This window comes from Sciurus vulgaris (genome assembly GCF_902686455.1).
Source record: "Sciurus vulgaris genome assembly, chromosome: X".
Lineage (NCBI taxonomy): Eukaryota > Metazoa > Chordata > Mammalia > Rodentia > Sciuridae > Sciurus > Sciurus vulgaris.
The window spans coordinates 46,884,078-46,902,277 of record NC_136471.1 but is presented as its reverse complement, the minus strand read 5'-3'; the positions used below and the strand labels follow the sequence as shown (position 1 = coordinate 46,902,277).

The window sequence follows — 18,200 nt, the reverse complement described above, 5'->3', positions numbered from 1 at the left end:
ACTCACCTAACAAATTTATTCTCTAAGTGCTACACCTAGGACAGACACTATGGCACAGGAGACACAATGGTAAACAAAACAAATTGAGCATATAAACAAAAACATTAAACATGCAAATAGAATTAAAATAGCCACCTTTATACCCACTATAAAACAGGGTTGTTTGTTTTCTTGTAATCAACTTCTTGAGAATATTTTATTAATTTTTTTAAATTGTATTTATTCTGATTAGTTGTACATGACAGTAGAATGCATTTATACATTGAGATAGATCATAGAGTGTAATCTCTCATTTTTCTGATTATATGTATTGCAGGATCACATCAGTCATGCAGTCACACATGTACATGAGGTAATGACGTCTGTTTCACTCTACAATCGTTCCTTCTAAAATAGTTTTTGAAAAACATTTGATACTGGGGATTGAACCCAAGGCCCCATGCATGCTATACACTCTACCACTGAGCTACACCTTCAATTCTAATTTTCCAATAGATTAAATTTGGATACCACCCCTCCCCCAAATTGGGACCACATTCCTCAAGCTAAGAAGGGAGGTTGGATGGACTGTGACCACCGCCCCCAACCTAACAGGCCCAAAGATGGGAGGAAGATTACCCATTCAGGCGGAACTGCATCTACATATGTACAATTCCAGTCCTTTTGTCACTGTTCCCTTGACTCCTCTCCTTTTGAAAGAATGGACATTTTTTTAAGCTGTCTGTTTTATCTCAACTCCCTAAGGTTTCCCTCCCAGTAATGGGAACAAAGCCCTTAAAGCTGTTCTCTGTTCCCAAACAGAGAGTAAAAGAGTAAATTGAGCCTGATAGCCAGATAGTGCTCAAACAGTAGGATTACCAGAAACTATTGACCAGAATCTACAGCCTGTTGTAAAACATTGTGAAACATTTTGTCAGCAAACCCAGACCCCCTTTGAAATTTCCTGGCAGCTTTGTTCCCCCTTTTCCCCCTTTCATGTGTGACCCCTCCCGATGTGTGGTTTCTGCCTTTATAAACCTACAAGATTTTCTGCTAGGGACTCGACTCCTGGAGTTGGGTCCCAGCGCGCTGGAATAAACACCTCTTGCGGTTTGCATCAAGTGACGCCTCCTGCGGTTGATTGGGGTTGCCGTCCATCCATGGGACAGAGTTGGGGGGTTTCCTTTTTGGGGGGCCTTACATTTGGGGGCTCGTCCGGGATAAGATGGCCCCCCCTCATCCGCGGAGTCGACCTTGGAGGTAAGAAGGGGTACCCCGAAGTTGTCTGTCTTTGTCTTGTGTTTTGTTAGTTGGTCTGGTTCTATGAGCGCGCTTTCGGTTTCGGTGGCAGCCGTTCGGTGACTCGTGAGAGTGACCGAACAGTGGCCGGTAGACGTGCCTGGGGGGCCACAGGTTGCAGCCCTGGGGGACGCCCTAAGGGTGGAAGGAGAGCCAGGGACGCCTGGTAGTCTCCGTCGGTAAGGGCGCTGATGGGGTTCAATTGGTGGATCAGAGATGGTGCCCGTCTGTATCTGGTTCTGTTGTGTGTTTGTGGTGGACAAGGTGGAGGAAGGGTTGGAACAACTGGGGGGTTCTCGGACCGGGCTACTCTCGGGTGGACCCCAAAGGTTCCTTCTCTGGACTCCCCCTCCCGACAGCCCTGAAGGGTAACTTAGCAAAGTAGCTTCAGTCTCAAAAGTAATGAAAAATAAGTTCTCATAATTTTAACATCCAACCTGTCTGGATGAGATGGCTAAAATGCCTTAGACACAGAGTTTCTGTTAAAACCTGTTAGATCCTTCCAGATCTCAGTCCAGGCTTACATTGAAATATAAATAAAAGAAGCCTAAAGGCTCAGTAGGAGACTGGTCTCAAACCCAGGGAAAGAAAAGGTAAAAAGAGTCTTTAAAACTCCAGCAAAGTAAATGCTATATTTTTAATTATATGTTTTTTTGAGCTCATGATTTTTTGATCAGTTCTATTTTTTATTCAACTAGAGTTTTTGAACATCTGTTACATTGCAAGGGAGATTCACCTATAAAGTTACAAGGGCTTGATTTTGTGTTATTTGTATGTTGTGCTGTCTGATGTCATGTTTTGTCTGTATCAAAACTGAGCGCTCCTAAAATTAAAATTTAAAAATGGATCCAGATACTTTTAATTCACGTGATTTAAAAAGGTTCAAATTGGGTAAACTAATAAGAGTAAAATGTCTTTGAAAATAACTTGCAAGTCTCTAGGTGGTCAAGCTAATAAAATATTGATGTTAATAAAGTGTCTAATATCAATTGTTTCTAGGACTTTTCTTCAACAGGGAAGAGACAGCAAATACTGTTCAGGACACTTGTCTGATATCTTGGTTTTTTATAGAATAAGTGAATTAGAGTTAACATGTATGGGATTACTCTAATGTGTTTGTAGAGACATCTGATTAATTTACAAAGTTAAAATGCTAATTGTTAAATAACATCGAGTACTTTTAACTCCTTAAATTCCATGGTGTATCATACTTAAACATTATTGGTGTTTTCATAGGTTGGTAAATAAAAGGGTTTAAACTTGCTTTGTGTCATCACTAAACTAAAAACAAGGTTACTAAGAGTTATGTCCTAACAAGTGCAATTCTATATACAAAGGGTCCCAAAAGTTTCAACTGTGTTTCAATTAGAGTACTATAAACAACAGAATATTTAATCTTATTAAAATAGAGTAATTTATCTAAATTCAGAAATTTCATAAGAGTTGTTTCAGAATGTGAACAAAAAGGGGACAATGAATAGGAAAGAGAAAATAAAAGGTTCTGGGTATGGAAATACATTTAGTAAAAGAAAAAAGGAAATGTTTCTGGGTAAGAAAGTGCTTGTGTGATGAAATACATGAGGGTCTAAGTAAGTGCTAAGAAAGTCTGTGTAAGTAAAGGGCAAGTTTCAACAAGTTTGTGTGTAACTAAGTTGGTTATATGTATGTGAGACAGCTAAAACTATTGAAGGTTTTTCCTAAGGTGAAATACTAACGTTCTGATATAAACCAAAGTTTAATCTATATGGTAGAATGACATGGTAAAATGACAAGGATTTGAAACACTAATTTACTCTTAACTTTGTGTCTATTAAGTTTATTCTTTAGAACAATTAGTCTTAAAAATTGGGGTGTATACAATTATGGTTAAACAACTATTATAGAGTATTGTACTTTGTTACAGAGTATACATTTCTCTTTAAAAACTCAATTTGGTAAGATACAAGTGTCAAGGTATTTGTGAAATGGTCACTATTTGTATATTAAATGTGTTCATATTTTTCAGGACCACAAGTTTTTAAAGCAAGGAATTTATTAAGCTCTGCTATTCTCCAGATTAAACTTGTCTGTAATGGTAATCTTAAACTTATAAAGAGTAAATTTTATTGGGGATTTATTTCTATCATTTAATGTTCTATTATAGGACCTGCTATCAATAGGGTATGTGTAAAATTTGTTACTTTTTACACTGAGATAAAGAATTTCAAGTGTAAATGTATTTCTAAACATTAGAGTCTGATTTGTTTAAAGGTTAATATTGTGAAATATGAAAGAAACATGAAAACATTTTGCCACTTAATCACAAAAGGAAAGTTAAAAGCTCTCTCAGCCTTTCTTTGATTCATGTTTTAGATACTATGTTAAATTGTGTTAATTATAAAGTTTATATAGACTCAGGAAACAGTATATGTAAACTACTTAATGGTATTTAAGGAAAAGAAGCAAAGATCAACATCAGAATTAGAACACTTAAGATCTGTAAAGAGCCACGCCTTACCTGAGATAAGGCTCTGCCTCCCACCTCACTGTGTGTAGAATAGCTCCAAAATAAGCCAAACTTCAGCTTATTTAAAGTTATAGTCAAAAGATTGGTTCTTGTTGTAAAAGTACTGTGATCTCAAATAGGGGATAGAATGTAGTTCTCAATCAAAATTCAAGATAGCTATTATACAAGCTGAATATATTTTTACTCTTGCTAATTTCATTTTGTAAAACTGTTACCTGTTAATGTTTTGCAGAAGTAGCTGCTCCAAGAACAAACAACCTAGGTAACTTGTGATAATAAGCCATCACTTATAGAATGGATAGTGGTAACTTCCAGTACTAATGCAGACTCCAGTTAGATAAAAGGGTAAATAACTGTAAAGTTATGGACATTAAAGTTAAAGCCCATTACTCTTAATTTATGACTGGTGAGACTGGCTTGCTGGATAATTAAGATCAAACTTAGAAATTGGAGTTAAATACAGAGGTCAAGAAAAGTCCATATTTGGGTCTTGCCCTCAATGTTAGCCTGAACCCAGGGAGTAAGAGAACTTCTCTAAGGAGTGTTGCAACTCTGGGTCACACAACCTCCTGATCAAGGAGATTGTTGAGACTAGAGGATGAAAAATTATCCAGTGCATCTGCTGCAGAGGAGGGTCATGGAAAAGGGGAAACATCCCTTGATGTTTCTAAAGGAAGTCACCTCATCAAGAGACCCTGCCTAATCAAAGTCACTGGTGGAGCTAAGGAGCCGCTCTTAAGTTCTGTACGAGTGACCCCTGTGGGAACTCAGCTGACTCTTTAACAAGACAGGAACCAGGTCAATTTGACCAGCTTGATCTTAGATACCCAGCAAAACAGTTAAAACCAAAATATAGCCATTCTTGGGCATTTAAAGGAAATAATAATTAAATGTAACTTAAGATGTACACTTATATTAGCCCACTAGAATAAAGGCTGGAAGCTACAAATGAAAGAAAGATTCTTCAGCAAATGTGCCTGATAACTATCAAGAGAAACTGCCAGAGTCAGAAGTTTTTAGTCAGTTTAAGACCTTCCTAAGCTACACAGGTAGACTTAATCTATGTTTGCTAGTATGATTATCTATTCCTAAGTAACAGAAGTATAGAGATCTCTAGTAAACACAGGTTATACCAATAAAGGGATATTTTACAAAATCAGATGACATTAAGTAGCTTAACTATATTTTCTGGGGACATCTATGACAATGTTAAAGTCCCCAAATAAAGGCCTTGTTCTCTCCAGTCTTTGCTAGGCCTACTTATGGGAACAATTTCTCAGTTCTTCCACCTCCTGGTGAGAGATTAACTTCTGCCATTTTCATGATACTCAGTGGCATGTTTCAGATGCTGCAACATTTACTTTGTGCTAATCTCATTTCAGTACTCATGTCTTTTTGTTCTTCTATCATAGAAGCAGCCGCCCCCAGATGACTTTACAACCTGCTCTTCCCCAACCAGGCTTCTTCCTGGGACCCCTTGATTGACCCGATTTTTGGAAAAGGAACTTCAAGCTGCTTGCCCCACGCCACCCACTTCCAGCTCGAAGAAGCTAGAGCGGTCATCGACCTCCTTCCCCAGCAGCATGGAGTTCCTGAGATTAGAGGGGGGAATGAAGCCAGAATTGGGAACAGGTAGTTAGTGTAGAAATAGGGGATCGGGTCAAATCGAGGAAATGGCCATAAAATCATCTGCCTCTGGAAGTTGGAGACTGCCCCTGGAAGAATGGAATGTCAAGGATCTCCGGAGCCCATTGATTACCAAATTTACCTGCCTTTATCAAGGACTGTTTACCAAGGACTGCAAACAAGGGGCTGCTAATTGGTGGCCCGCCCCCTGGGCTCTTGCCTGCCTGAAATCACCTAGTCACCTTCATCAGGGAAAAAGTAAGTGCTGTACAGGTACTAATGCTCAGGCAACAATACCAGTCCCTCCGCCAAGGAAATAGCTTTGGAGAAGAGTATATAGAGACAGAAGTTCCATGATTAGAACTTACCAGAAAAGAAAATGGGGAAATGAAAGAATGGACATTTTTTTTAAGCTGTCTGTTTTATCTCAACTCCCTAAGGTTTCCCTCCCAGTAATGGGAACAAAGCCCTTAAAGCTGTTCTCTGTTCCCAAACAGAGAGTAAAAGAGTAAATTGAGCCTGATAGCCAGATAGTGCTCAAACAGTAGGATTACCAGAAACTATTGACCAGAATCTACAGCCTGTTGTAAAACATTGTGAAACATTTTGTCAGCAAACCCAGACCCCCTTTGAAATTTCCTGGCAGCTTTGTTCCCCCTTTTCCCCCTTTCATGTGTGACCCCTCCCGATGTGTGGTTTCTGCCTTTATAAACCTACAAGATTTTCTGCTAGGGACTCGACTCCTGGAGTTGGGTCCCAGCGCGCTGGAATAAACACCTCTTGCGGTTTGCATCAAGTGACGCCTCCTGCGGTTGATTGGGGTTGCCGTCCATCCATGGGACAGAGTTGGGGGGTTTCCTTTTTGGGGGGCCTTACACTTTGAAAGTTCTGCTAATTGTCAGGGATTTCAGAGATAAAGTTTCTTCCATTTTTCTTCAAAGACAGATTTGAATATAAAAACTATTTGGCAATTTTTGGGGGGTGGAATACTGGGGGTTAAACCCAGAGTGTTCTACCACTAAGTTACATCCACAGTCCATCCTTCTTTATTTTTTAACTTTGAAACAGTGTATCATTAATTTTCCCATACTGGCCTTGAACGTGTGATCCTCCTCCTGCCTTAACCCAGTAACTGGAATTACAGTTGGGTATCTGGCTAAATTATATATTTTTTTGTTTTATTTGATTCAGGCTTTTAATTTTCTCTGAAATATTTTCTACCCTTGGAAAACAAATTCCCCATTCAAGTTTGCTAACCTCATTCTTTAAGATGCAAATTTTATTTCTGGCTTCAATTTTGGAAATGTAAATTTAAGACTTAACAGACTTAACAGGTGGAATGTCTGACTTATAAAACTAGCAAATGTTAATTCTAGGTTTTAATTTCTTCTTATATACACTATATATTTATATGCTTATATATGGTCTGTTTACATGGTACTAAATTGACTTATTAAAAAATTAGCCCAAATGCCTTTGATTCACATGACTTTAAATCTATAATAAATTAAATTTGTTCATAATAAAAAAATCTTTAAAATGTAGTAACTCATTTTTCTGACCTGCTAACCATTTAAGATATTGGTCTCTAGATACTAAGATATAGTGTTCATTTTTTTCTATATACAACAACCTCTGAGGGCATTTTTGGCAAAGAATAACTTAAATGTTACCTATGCTTGATTTCCATAAGTAAACCTAGCTATTAAAATCAATAAACTAAGGGCTAGGAAGATAGCTCAGTCAGTAGAGTGCTTCCCTTACAAGCACAAGGTCCTGGGTTCGATCCCCAGCACCGCACACACACACACAAAAAAAATCAATAAATTAAGCTGGGAGTGGTGGCACACACCTGTCATCCCAGTGGCTCAGGAGGCTGACCTAGGAATATCACAAGTTCAAAGCTAGTCTTAGCAACTCAGCAAGGCCACAAACAACTTGGTGAGACCCTGTCTCTAAATAAAATATAACAGGGCTGGGGATGTTGCTCAGTGGTTAAGTACCCCTGAGTTCAATCCCCAGAACCAAAAAAATAAATACATTTAAATTTTTTAAAATGTGACATTTCAAAATGTTTTTACAAGGAAACCGTGATCCAGAGTTGAAAATTCTTAAGCTTTTCATACCTGAAAAATATTCCACTTTCTTTTAATAAGTGGATAATGTTTATTTCTACATATGACATTCATGGTTTGTCTAAAATATTAATTGTTCAATAGATTTAAAAATTCACAAGTGACCTGCCAGGTATGGTTGTACACACCGGTAATCCTAATGACTAGGGAGAGCTGCAAGTTCAAGGCCAGCCTCAGCAACTTAGCAAGACCCTAAGCAACTAAAAAGAAAAAGTTAAAATGACTGGGAATGTAACTCAGTGGTAGTGCCCCTGGGTTCAATCCTCAGTAAAAATAAATAAATAAATAAATACTCAAGAGTCTGTACTTTCCTTGTTCCAAACCAGAAATAAGTCAAAGAAAATAACACGACTTAAAATGCTAATGACCTATGTACAGTTTCTATTTCTGATTTCTGAATTTTATGAGATAAAATTATGAAGATTTTGTTTTTAAATATATAACTCCTAACAGTACTTTCAGAAATTAACTATTAGTCTGTCCATATATTCATTCAGAAACCTAAACTTGTTATATAACTTGTGTGCCTCTTTTTAAGTTTATTTTCACAACTGGCCTTGTTAAAAAAAAAAAAAACATGATATACAGGATATGATGTTGAAACCGGATTCCCCTCCTCTGCTGCTGTAGTGGCTGGTGAAGTTACAGCTCCCTGCCACAGCAGCAGCTCTTCACAACTGGGAATGCCCTTCGGCATTAGCAGCTGGTCTCAGTCAGCAGGACTGGGTTCTTTGGAAGCAAGTGGGACCTATGTTGTATATCTCCATAACAGGCAAATGCCCACTTAGTGCTGCAGCAGAACCTAGCCACCTGCCGGTGACTTCTTTCCAGGTTCTTGTCCTGAGAATTTAAAGAATGAAACCCAGGGACAACAGAGAATGAAGAGTCAGAGTAGGATTTGTTCAAATGGAAAGAGAAGAAACAGAACTAGTAGGACTTATTCAAGTATAAAGAAAAGAAACAGAGCTCCTCTTTCCAGGGGACTGGAAAGCAGGTTGCCACTTAAGTGTACTAGTCAAGGGGCTTATGTAGCCGCTGGGTAAGGGTGCTGATAATTATCTATGTTAATTGGGTATTAGAAAAATGCCAAGGTTATTGGTCAATAGCTATACTTATCAGGTATTGGAGAGGTGCCAAGCCTCCTGGTTTAGTCTGTGACCTTTTGATTAGTTGTGTCTTTTTAGCCCTTGAGTCTGTAGCCTTCACTCAGGTCCATCCCACTTCTCTTTTCCCACCACTCTAGGACAATTGGGTCAACTGGAATGTTTGCAATGTTTCTACAGGTTAATTTCATGGAGTAGCCTGTACATTTAGAGAAGCATTCATTATGGGGCCCAATGTCCTAACTGCCCACCTCTCTTTACTATCTATCTATTCAGTGTTGCTTATAAAACAACTCAAGTAATTTCCATTCATGGTTTTATATTTTCTGCACGAACTGCCTGAGTTTTATTGCTATATAATCAGCAAGGTGCTTCACTGTGTTCTTAAAAATGTTAAATGGATTTTTGTACTATATCTAATGTCAAATCTAGTAATTCTTAAATTCTATAGAAACTAAAAATAATTATGAAAATATATTTATTAGTAGGGTGCAACAGTCTGACAATAATTGCTCTTACTAAAGTTTACAAAAAAACTGGCTTAACAAACAGACTTTGGGCTGGGGAGATAGCTCAGTTGGTAGTGTTTGCCTTGCAAGCACAAGGCCCTGGGTTCAATCTCCAGCACCGCAAAAAAAAAAAAAAAAAAAAAAAAAAAAAAAAAAAAAAGATTTTTGTCTTATCAAGAGAATCTGGAAGCTGGACATGGTGGGGCATACCTATAATCCCAGTGGCTCAAGAGGCTGAGGCAGGAGGACTGCAAGTTCAAAGCCTCAGCAACTCAGCAAGACCCTGTCTCTAAATAAAATATAAAAAGGGTTGTGGATGTGGCTTAGTTGTTAAGGGCCCCAGGGTTCAATCCCTAGTACCTGAGAGAGAGTGAGACAATTCATTTTCTGCTGATTAAGTCCTGCAAGAGTTAAGATTTATTCAAATCTTCATTTGTTCTATAATTTTTTAGTCTGTAACTCTAAAGCTTTAAAATCTGACAATCTAAATATAATGATATTAATCATGATTGTTTTCTTATTGTTACAGAGCTGGGGACTTCCAAGAAATTGAGGCAGTATAAAAAGCCATCCTTCAAACCCTGATTCTTGTGATCATGTGTTGCTCAGAGTAACAGGAATGAGTTGATTGAAGGGATAGGAAAAGGGGAAGGGGATACTCACAAGGGAGAGAGTGGGTCCTCTCAGAGAAAAAAGGGACAATGTGCCTCTCCTGCATTCCAGTTTTATTGGGGATCCCAAAGAAGTTTCCAGAGAGTCCCACACAGGACCACCTCTTGAATGACAGCAGGGTGACATCAGACTTTCAAGCATCTATGGCTATGACAACTGTAGATACCCTTGGCCCATGCTAAGTAGTTCTAACTAGTACCTTAATCATTTTTACAGGTTTTACAGTCAGGAGGAATTATCCTTATCTTCTTAAATCTTCTGTGAAAAGGGTCACAATTGTCTCTCCCTTCAAAGTAACTTGGGTTCCTCTTATTAATGTTATTTCCTGCCTGCATTTCCCTACAGATAACAGTTTGTTGAAGAAGGTGACATACCCTTTCCACTTAGGCTAGGTAGGGCTACAGGTAAATTGCTTTTTGGCAAAGAAAGTATGTGAGGGTAAGCAAAGTGGGCCCGTTTTATATAGTTAGTCTCTTAACCTCATGTTCCAACCACCGTTCAGATCTGTCTGTTTCCTAACACTAGGAGTTCCCAGAGAGGAGGAACCGAATTCAGGACCAGCAAGACTCTTGGCATATGTGATGGAAAAGAATTGCAGCATGTGCCAGTCAGAAACCTAGACAGAGGTTTATTTAGGAAAGCAGAGGCACATTCAAGGGAGAATGTGGGCTATTTTGAGAATGAAAAGCTTTGGGGGTAAAGCAAAAAATACACATTCAAGGGAGAATGTGGGTCATCTCCAGAAGGAGAAATAGCAACCTGTTTTTGTGGAGTGTTAACATTTATAAAGGGATGGTTGTTAGGGGCTGGACTAGAAGTATAGTCAGGGTAGGGTTAAGCAGTTCCCCATGCTTGCACATTGAGGGCATGGATCAAGGGTATGGGACAAGGGTATAGGCTGAGTTACTCAGGAGTTAAAACTGTTTATGGGCACTTCCTGCATTTCAGTATTTCATGGGTGCTTCCTTTGAGATTCCTCATCTCTGCCTTTATCCCCTCATTCCTATCTCAACTCTCTAGTGCAGATCTGACAGGATTACTTTTTACAGACTGTTGCTTTTCTTTTCAGAATGAAAAATATTGATTTTATTAGTCCAAATCTATCATACCGGCTGGATTGCTTTGCTCTCATTAGTAATTTGTACTTTTCTGGTCTGAGCTAATCTTTCAAAAAAACCTGTTACTTAAAATTGGCTCAAAAGGGAACTTTTTTTTTTTTTTGGTATTGGGGACTGAACTAAGGGGCATTTAACCACTAAACTACATCCCCAAATCTTTTGATTTATTTTGAGACGAGGTTTCACTAGGTTACATAGGGCCTAAGCCTTGAACTTGTGGTCTTTCTGCCTCAGCCTCCCAAGTTACTGGAATTACAGGCATGCACCACCACACCTGGCTCACAAAGGGGTTTTCTTAACACTGACTCAAACTATCCTGTCACATCTCCTCCAGATAAAAGAATGGAAAATGTTCCTAGAACATGAAAGCCAAATGCTTGACAAAGATCAAATCTTCAAAGAAAAATCAGAGACAGAGAGAAAAATAATACAAAGTCACTTGTTAAATCCCACCAAAATCATGGACAGCTGGGAGGTCAAAAAATGTTACCAGAGTCTAAGGCCCAGGGCCTAACTCTGGGAATTCAACAAAGCAGGTTGGGCCATTCACCACAAAACCCAAACAGAAAAGGTAATGGTGAAAATCTCGTATATCTATGCCAATTAAATTTTCTTTCAGATTTTTCATCTTTTTCGTGTCTGGCTTTTAGGTCAAGTGATCAGACCTGATTTGTTGATCCCCAAAATCAGGCCTGGGTCTGAGGATTGCAATAACAGTTTTGGCAAGCTGTGCTAGGAGAAGGCATGCTGTTTGGGCCTTCACCACTCACAGCTGGCCAATCCTGGAATGAAGAGGGCAGAAAAAGAGGGACCAACACAGTTGTCAAACTTAAATTCATTTCAGGGTCTCTCTATTTTCACTTTGGGACAGCATCAGCTGCTTTTTACCACCATTTAGTGAAAGAGAGAAATGAGCTTTTTGGACTCTTATGGACCCAGAGTCTGACCCACAGCAAGTTCTCCCTGGCAGTGCATGTCAGGCCTTGCCCTTCCTTTTCCTTGTTGTTTGGGACTCTTCTGATTCAAGTTGGGTTCTTTTGAACCAATCTGGGCTTCTGCCATTTGTGTGAAAAGGACATTTAGATTCTGTAACTCTGTGCTGCCAATTAGCAAAGAAGGGACATAAGATACACAGAGAAAACAGGGCGGTTTGGGGAAATATATTTTGTGATTTGCATAAAAATGGAAAGCACTAATTCTGTATAGGTGCACCCTAGGAAGAATTTTGGCTTTCTTGTCTATTTATAGTTATAAACTTATAACTAAGAAAACTATAACTAAGATAAATTTATAACTAAGAAATAGATGGTTTATTACAATAGCATGGTCTATGTATCTGAAAGTGAATTCCAGTTTAATGCAATTAATTGTGTCATGTGTTCTTTTGTTACTCTGCTGTTAGTCTGTATTCATGGTGACTGACAAGGCAAAAAATAAAATCTGATAGCTGGTTGACTATACCTACTAGAAACTTATTGTTTGTTTGATGGTTCTTCTTTATTCTGAGCAGGTTAATTTGGATATCCTGTGTTTCAGAATCTTTGTTAGAACACTGTTTGTTAGCATTTGGTCTTTTTCTTCTGCAACCCCATTTTGTAAAGCTGCCTTTTTGCCTCTTTCTGCTAATCATTGTAACCTTGTCTTTTAGTCCAAAACACAAGAAGGGGCACCTCCACTAAAATGGGAAACAAATTCAAAGGGGCAGATAGTGTTTGGAGAAAAACCCCATCTAGCATTCCAACTAGTTTTATATTTGATGATTATGGTCTCTACTTCCAAGTAATTAATGTGGACCACTTAATATTCCCAAATAGGTTTCTCTTGTGTGCTGATCTGTAGTCCTCAGGCAACAAAACAAATGGAAAAATTATATGTAAATTTCTGACCAGCTGTTTTGAATTCTGACACCATGGGAAATGTTTTAAAATTTAGAGCAAGCGCTTTCTAAAATGACTAAAACCTGTGATAAACTAAAGCAGGAAGAAAAAGCTTTGGAAACTCAAAAGAGATTTTACCAGGTTGGGTGGGCATAGAAAGTGCCTTTTGCCCCGCTCTTTGAAGGGCTAAACTTGACTAAAAACCCACTTAGGCCAGAATTGTTAGGTAGTAGTAAGTAACGAGCAGTTTAGTGCATAGCAAGGTCACAGGTGTCCTTTAAGTTCCTTTTAAAGTTTTATGTTACTTTGAGTAAAAACTTGTAGCAGGTAACATGTAGCAAAGCACTGGTACACAGACCTTGAAAATAAGCAAATAGAAACAAAAGCTAATTGGGGAATGCATCAAGAAGGAAAGATAAATGGAACTAACTCTTGACAGGGACCACTGAGGTCAGGGTAAAGCTAGGAGCTATGGCCACGGGAGCCTCCACATATCTTAGAAGTTAGGTTTCTTTAACAACTCCTGAGCACTAAGGTAACATCTGTTTGGCCACTGACTGACTTGTAGATGAAGCACCCCCTGAATGGGATGGTCACCACGAGAGTTCTGGAGAGAACCAACTAAGGTCAAAAACCCCACCACCCAACATGAAGGAGAAGTTGAACACCTGATTGGTGAAGGTTGCTGAAGGAGGACATCAGTTCTTCTTTAAACACCAAACAGTATAAACTTGGAGACAACATTGTCTCCTTTGTTGTTCTCTGCTCAGAAACAGCCTACTCTCTCTTAAGAGTGCTCTCTGCTTGAAGTTTTCACCCTACTCTAACTTTGCTTCCACTTAACCTTCACTTATAATATGCTCTTGCATGACTTTCACTGTCTGACTTTAAATTTTCTTTTGTCAGAACACAAGAACCAAGGTTTAGAGCTTTGGTTCCCCACTCTCCTGTGACAGAATGACTTATCAACTAGATAGTGGTTCAAAATATGATTTTCTAACCCTTTACAAAAGAAATTTCCATTTGTAAGGATTTCTCCCTCTACTGATTAGCTCTTAAATTATTGGTAGAGATATTAACCGCCTGCAAAACAAGCCTCATTTTTAAACCTTTATCTTTTACCAGGCCTTTGGCTTTACCCCTTTCAGAGACACTGTTTTGTGTCTCTGAGACTTAAATTTTCTGCTTTGTTTCAACAAAGTTATACCTTTAAAAGTGCAGATTTAGATTAAGGATTTCTTAGGACTATAGTAATTATATCAACAGATTAGTTTAAGAAACTGGCATATGATACATCTAAATGAAAGCTATGAAATCTGTTTTCCATATTTATGTATGTTTGTGTATATGGGTGTATTGTGTTGTATGTTTATGGTACCAAATTAACTAATAAATAAGTGCTCATAAATTTTATTTATGTATTTATTTTTAGTATTGGGAATTGAATACAGGAGCACTCCATCACTGAGCTACATCCCCAGTACTTTTTCATACTTTATTTTGAGATAGGGTCTCACTAAGTTGTTTAGGGCCTTGCTAAATTGCCTAGGCTGGCTTTGAACTTGTAATCCTCCTGCCTCAGCCTCCCAAATCACTGAGATTACAGGTGTGCACCACCACACCCAAGTGCTCATATATTTTTTAAAAATATTTTTTAGTTGTTGATTTAACTTTATTTTATTTATTTACATGTGGTGCTGAGGATCAAACCCAGGGCTCACACATGCTAGGCAAGTGCTCTACCACTGAGCCACAACTCCAGTCCAGTTAATAAATTGTTAAAGGACATAAATCCAAATGTCTCAGTTCACATGACTTAAATATTTGAGAAATTAGTTAATTTAAATTTGTAGGTAGGACAAAAGTAAAACTAATTAAAATTAACACATTTTTGCCTTGGTTACTAGACAACTGGGATTGTATTTGTCTCTGCCAAGATGTTTAAAGTACAGTGACCACTGATTTTAGGGTTTTTTTTTGGTAGGGAAAAAATGATTTAAAATATTAACTGTATTAACCACATTTATTCAAAACCAATCTTGCTAGTGAATAGGTAGAATATTCTGATAGTAAGATCTAGGCCAACAGTTAGGGCAGTGGACCCCAAAAAGACTTCTCTAAGTAGGTGTAAAGTGCAGACTACTGCATAGTAATGAGCTGCTCTGTAAAAACATTCCAAACATCCAACCATCAAATCCCTTTGATCCAGAGGGGCAGGAAAAAGGAGGGCACATAGACCTGAGTGGAAACTACAGAGAATTTCAAACTCAAAGGCTAAAAGAGCAAAATCATAAAGAATGTTGTTGGCCCCACCAATACATGTCACCTTTCAGATACCTAATCATCAGACCAGTTAGGACCAATAGCCTTAGCATTCTCTTGATATCTGATTAGCATAAACAGTGAGCAATACCTCTAACAAGTAGTTATAAAAGCCCCTAGATTAGTACACTTCAGCAGCAAGCCTCTATCTGAACCCCTCTCACTCTGCAAGAGCTGTGTTTCTTTTATCTTTTTCTTTCTTTTTCTTTTTTTTTTTTTTTGTTCCAGGGATTGAACCCAGGGGTGCTTAACCACCAAGCCACATCCCCAGCCCTTTTCATATTTTATTTAGACACAGGGTCTTGATAAGTTGCTTACAGCCTCACTTAGTTGCTAAGGCTGGCACTGAACTCAAGATCCTCCTGCTTCAGCATTCCAAGCCATTAGGATTACAGGCATGTGCCATCATTACCAACTTGAGCTGTGCTTCTTTTCTACTCACTCAAATAAATCTTTAATCTTTCATGCTCGCTCTCCATTGTCCATGGATTTCATTCTTGAGTTTAGACAAGAACCCTAAAAGGAATCACTAGAGGTCTGCTGCTGAATGATAACACCAGCAGACGACACCAGCAGGTGTTGCTTGTTGTGGAGCTAAACGATCTATAACAAAAACAGCCCTGCCCACCGTGATTATAATAGCAAAATACTGTTTTCACTAGCATTATTTTGCTGTCATGCCAATTAATATTCAAATAGTCTTATTACATATAATTACGCAGAGAATATAAAAGGTAAAGGAAACAGTTGGACAAAGGCCATTAAAATAGGAAAAGGAGAGAATAATGTTCCATTTCTAGGCTTGGCTACTCTCATCCTGATTAAACCACTGGGTTTCAGACCTTGACTGTGGGATTCCTGACTTGACTTCTTGGTTTCCTAACTCCTGGCATTTAATAACTGTTTCTCTCCTAGGTATCACTTGTTAGTTTCAGAAATTATTGTGTTTCAAAAATATACAAAAGCAAAGGGAAGACTACTTAGTCACTCAACAAAAGTAACTGTACTGATATTTTGGCATATAACATTGTAGGATCATGGGCTGGGGATATAGCTCAGTTGGTAGAGTGCTTGCCTCACATGCACAAGGACCTGGGTTCAACCCCCAGCATCAGCACCAAAAAAAAATTTAAAATGTTAGATTTTTATGATCATGTTTATGCTTTTTTTTTTTAATCAAAAATGAAGTCATCCCAGTCAGGCATGGTGCCACATGCCTGTAATCCCAGCAGCCTGGGAGGCTAAGGTAGGAGGATCACAAGTTCAAAGCCAGCCTCAGCAACAGTGAGGCACTAAGCAACTCAGTGAGACCCTGTCTCTAAATAAAATATAAAATAGGGCTGGGGATGTGGTTCAGTAGTTGAGTGCCTCTGAGTTCAATCCCTGGTACCCAAAAAAATAAATGAAGTCATCCCAAAGGTACCATAAACACACATTGGAGAAAAGATAGCCTCTTCAACAATGGTGCTGGGAAAATTGGAAATCCCTATGTAGCAAAATGAAATTAAACCCCTATCTCTCACTCTGCACAAAACTCAACTTGAAGTGCATCATGGATTTAGGCATTAGACCAGAGACCCTGTGCCAACTAAAAGAAAATGTAGACCCAACTCTACCATCATGTCAGCTTAGGAACCAAATTCCTTAACAAGACTCCTAAAGTATAAGAAGTAAAATGAAGAATCAACAAATGGAATGGAGTCAAACTAAAAAGCTTCTTCACAGCAAAGGAAACAATCAAGAACATGAAAAGCGAGCCTACAGAATGGAATAAAATCTTTGCCACCTGTACATCAGATAGAGCATTAATCTCCTGGATATATAAATAACCCAAAAAAATTTAACACCAAAAAACTGAATAACCCAATTAATAAATGGGCAAAGGAACTGAACAGGCACTTCACAGAAGAAGAAATATGGTCAACAGATAAATGAAAAAAAAACGTTCAACATCTTGAGCAGTTAGAGAAATGCAAATTAAAACTGCTATCAAGAATACAAATAACAGGGGCTGGATATATAGTTAAGTTGGTAGAGTGCTTGCCTTGCATGCACAAGGCCCTGGGTTCAATCCCCAGCACCACAAAAAAAAAAAAAAGAATACAAATAACAATACATGTTGGTGAGGATGTGCGGGGAAAGGTATACTCATAGATTGCTTGTGGAACTGCAAATTGGTGCTCAGGAAAGCAGTATGGAGATTCCTCAGAAAACTTGGAATGGAACCACCATTTAACCCAGTTATCCCACTCCTCTGTATATACCCAAAGGATTTAAAATCAGCATACTACGGTGATGCAGCCACATCAATGTTCATAGCTACTCATTTCCCAATAGCTAGATTGTGGAACCAACTGAGATGCCCTTCAATTGATGAATGGATAAAGGAAATGTGATACACATACACACACACACACACACACACACACACACACACACACATACTGGAATATTACTGAACTATAAAGAAGAATGAAATTATGGCATTTGCCAGTAAATGGATGGATCTGGAAAATATCATGCTAAGTGAAATGAGCCAGTCTCAAAAAAGCAAAGGTTGAATGTTCTCTCTGACATGGGGATGCTAATATACAACAAGGGGTTGGGGAGAGAATAGAAGTTCATAGGAGTAAACAAAGGAGAACAGAGGGAAGGGAGGGAGGATGTGAATAGGAAAGACAGTAGAATGAATCAGACATAACTTTCACATGTTCATATATGAATACATGACCAGTGTAACTCCACATCACGTACAATCACAAGAAAGGCAAGTTATACTCCATGTATGTATGATATGTCAAATTCACTCTACTGTCATGTATATCTAAAAATAACAAAAAAATAAAATAATTTCAAAATATTTGGCATTAAAAACTAATAACAATAACAAAAAATGAAGTCATCCTCTACTCAATACTTGTAACCAGCTTATTTCATAACATTATTTTCTTGTATCACTAAATAATTGTCCCATAAAATATTAAATATTCTTGTCTGATATCTTGGTTTTCGTGGGTAATCTAAAAAGAGCTATTAAATGGTTAAATTAGATTT

General features: G+C 38.2%; 1 protein-coding gene across 14 annotated transcripts in view; it reads right to left on the bottom strand.

Moving 5' to 3' along the window:
• LOC306651961 (uncharacterized protein) overlaps window positions 1-18,200 on the bottom strand; it is a 56,538-nt gene that overhangs the window by 19,845 nt on the left and 18,493 nt on the right. The window contains exon 1 of one of the 14 annotated variants that reach the window (XR_013761262.1): window positions 7-687. The exons of the other annotated variants lie outside the window; for them this stretch is intronic. The gene's annotated coding sequence lies outside the window, so the exon portion shown is untranslated. Of the gene's footprint in view, window positions 1-6; window positions 688-18,200 lie in introns of those variants that run through there. 14 annotated transcript variants of the gene reach the window in all.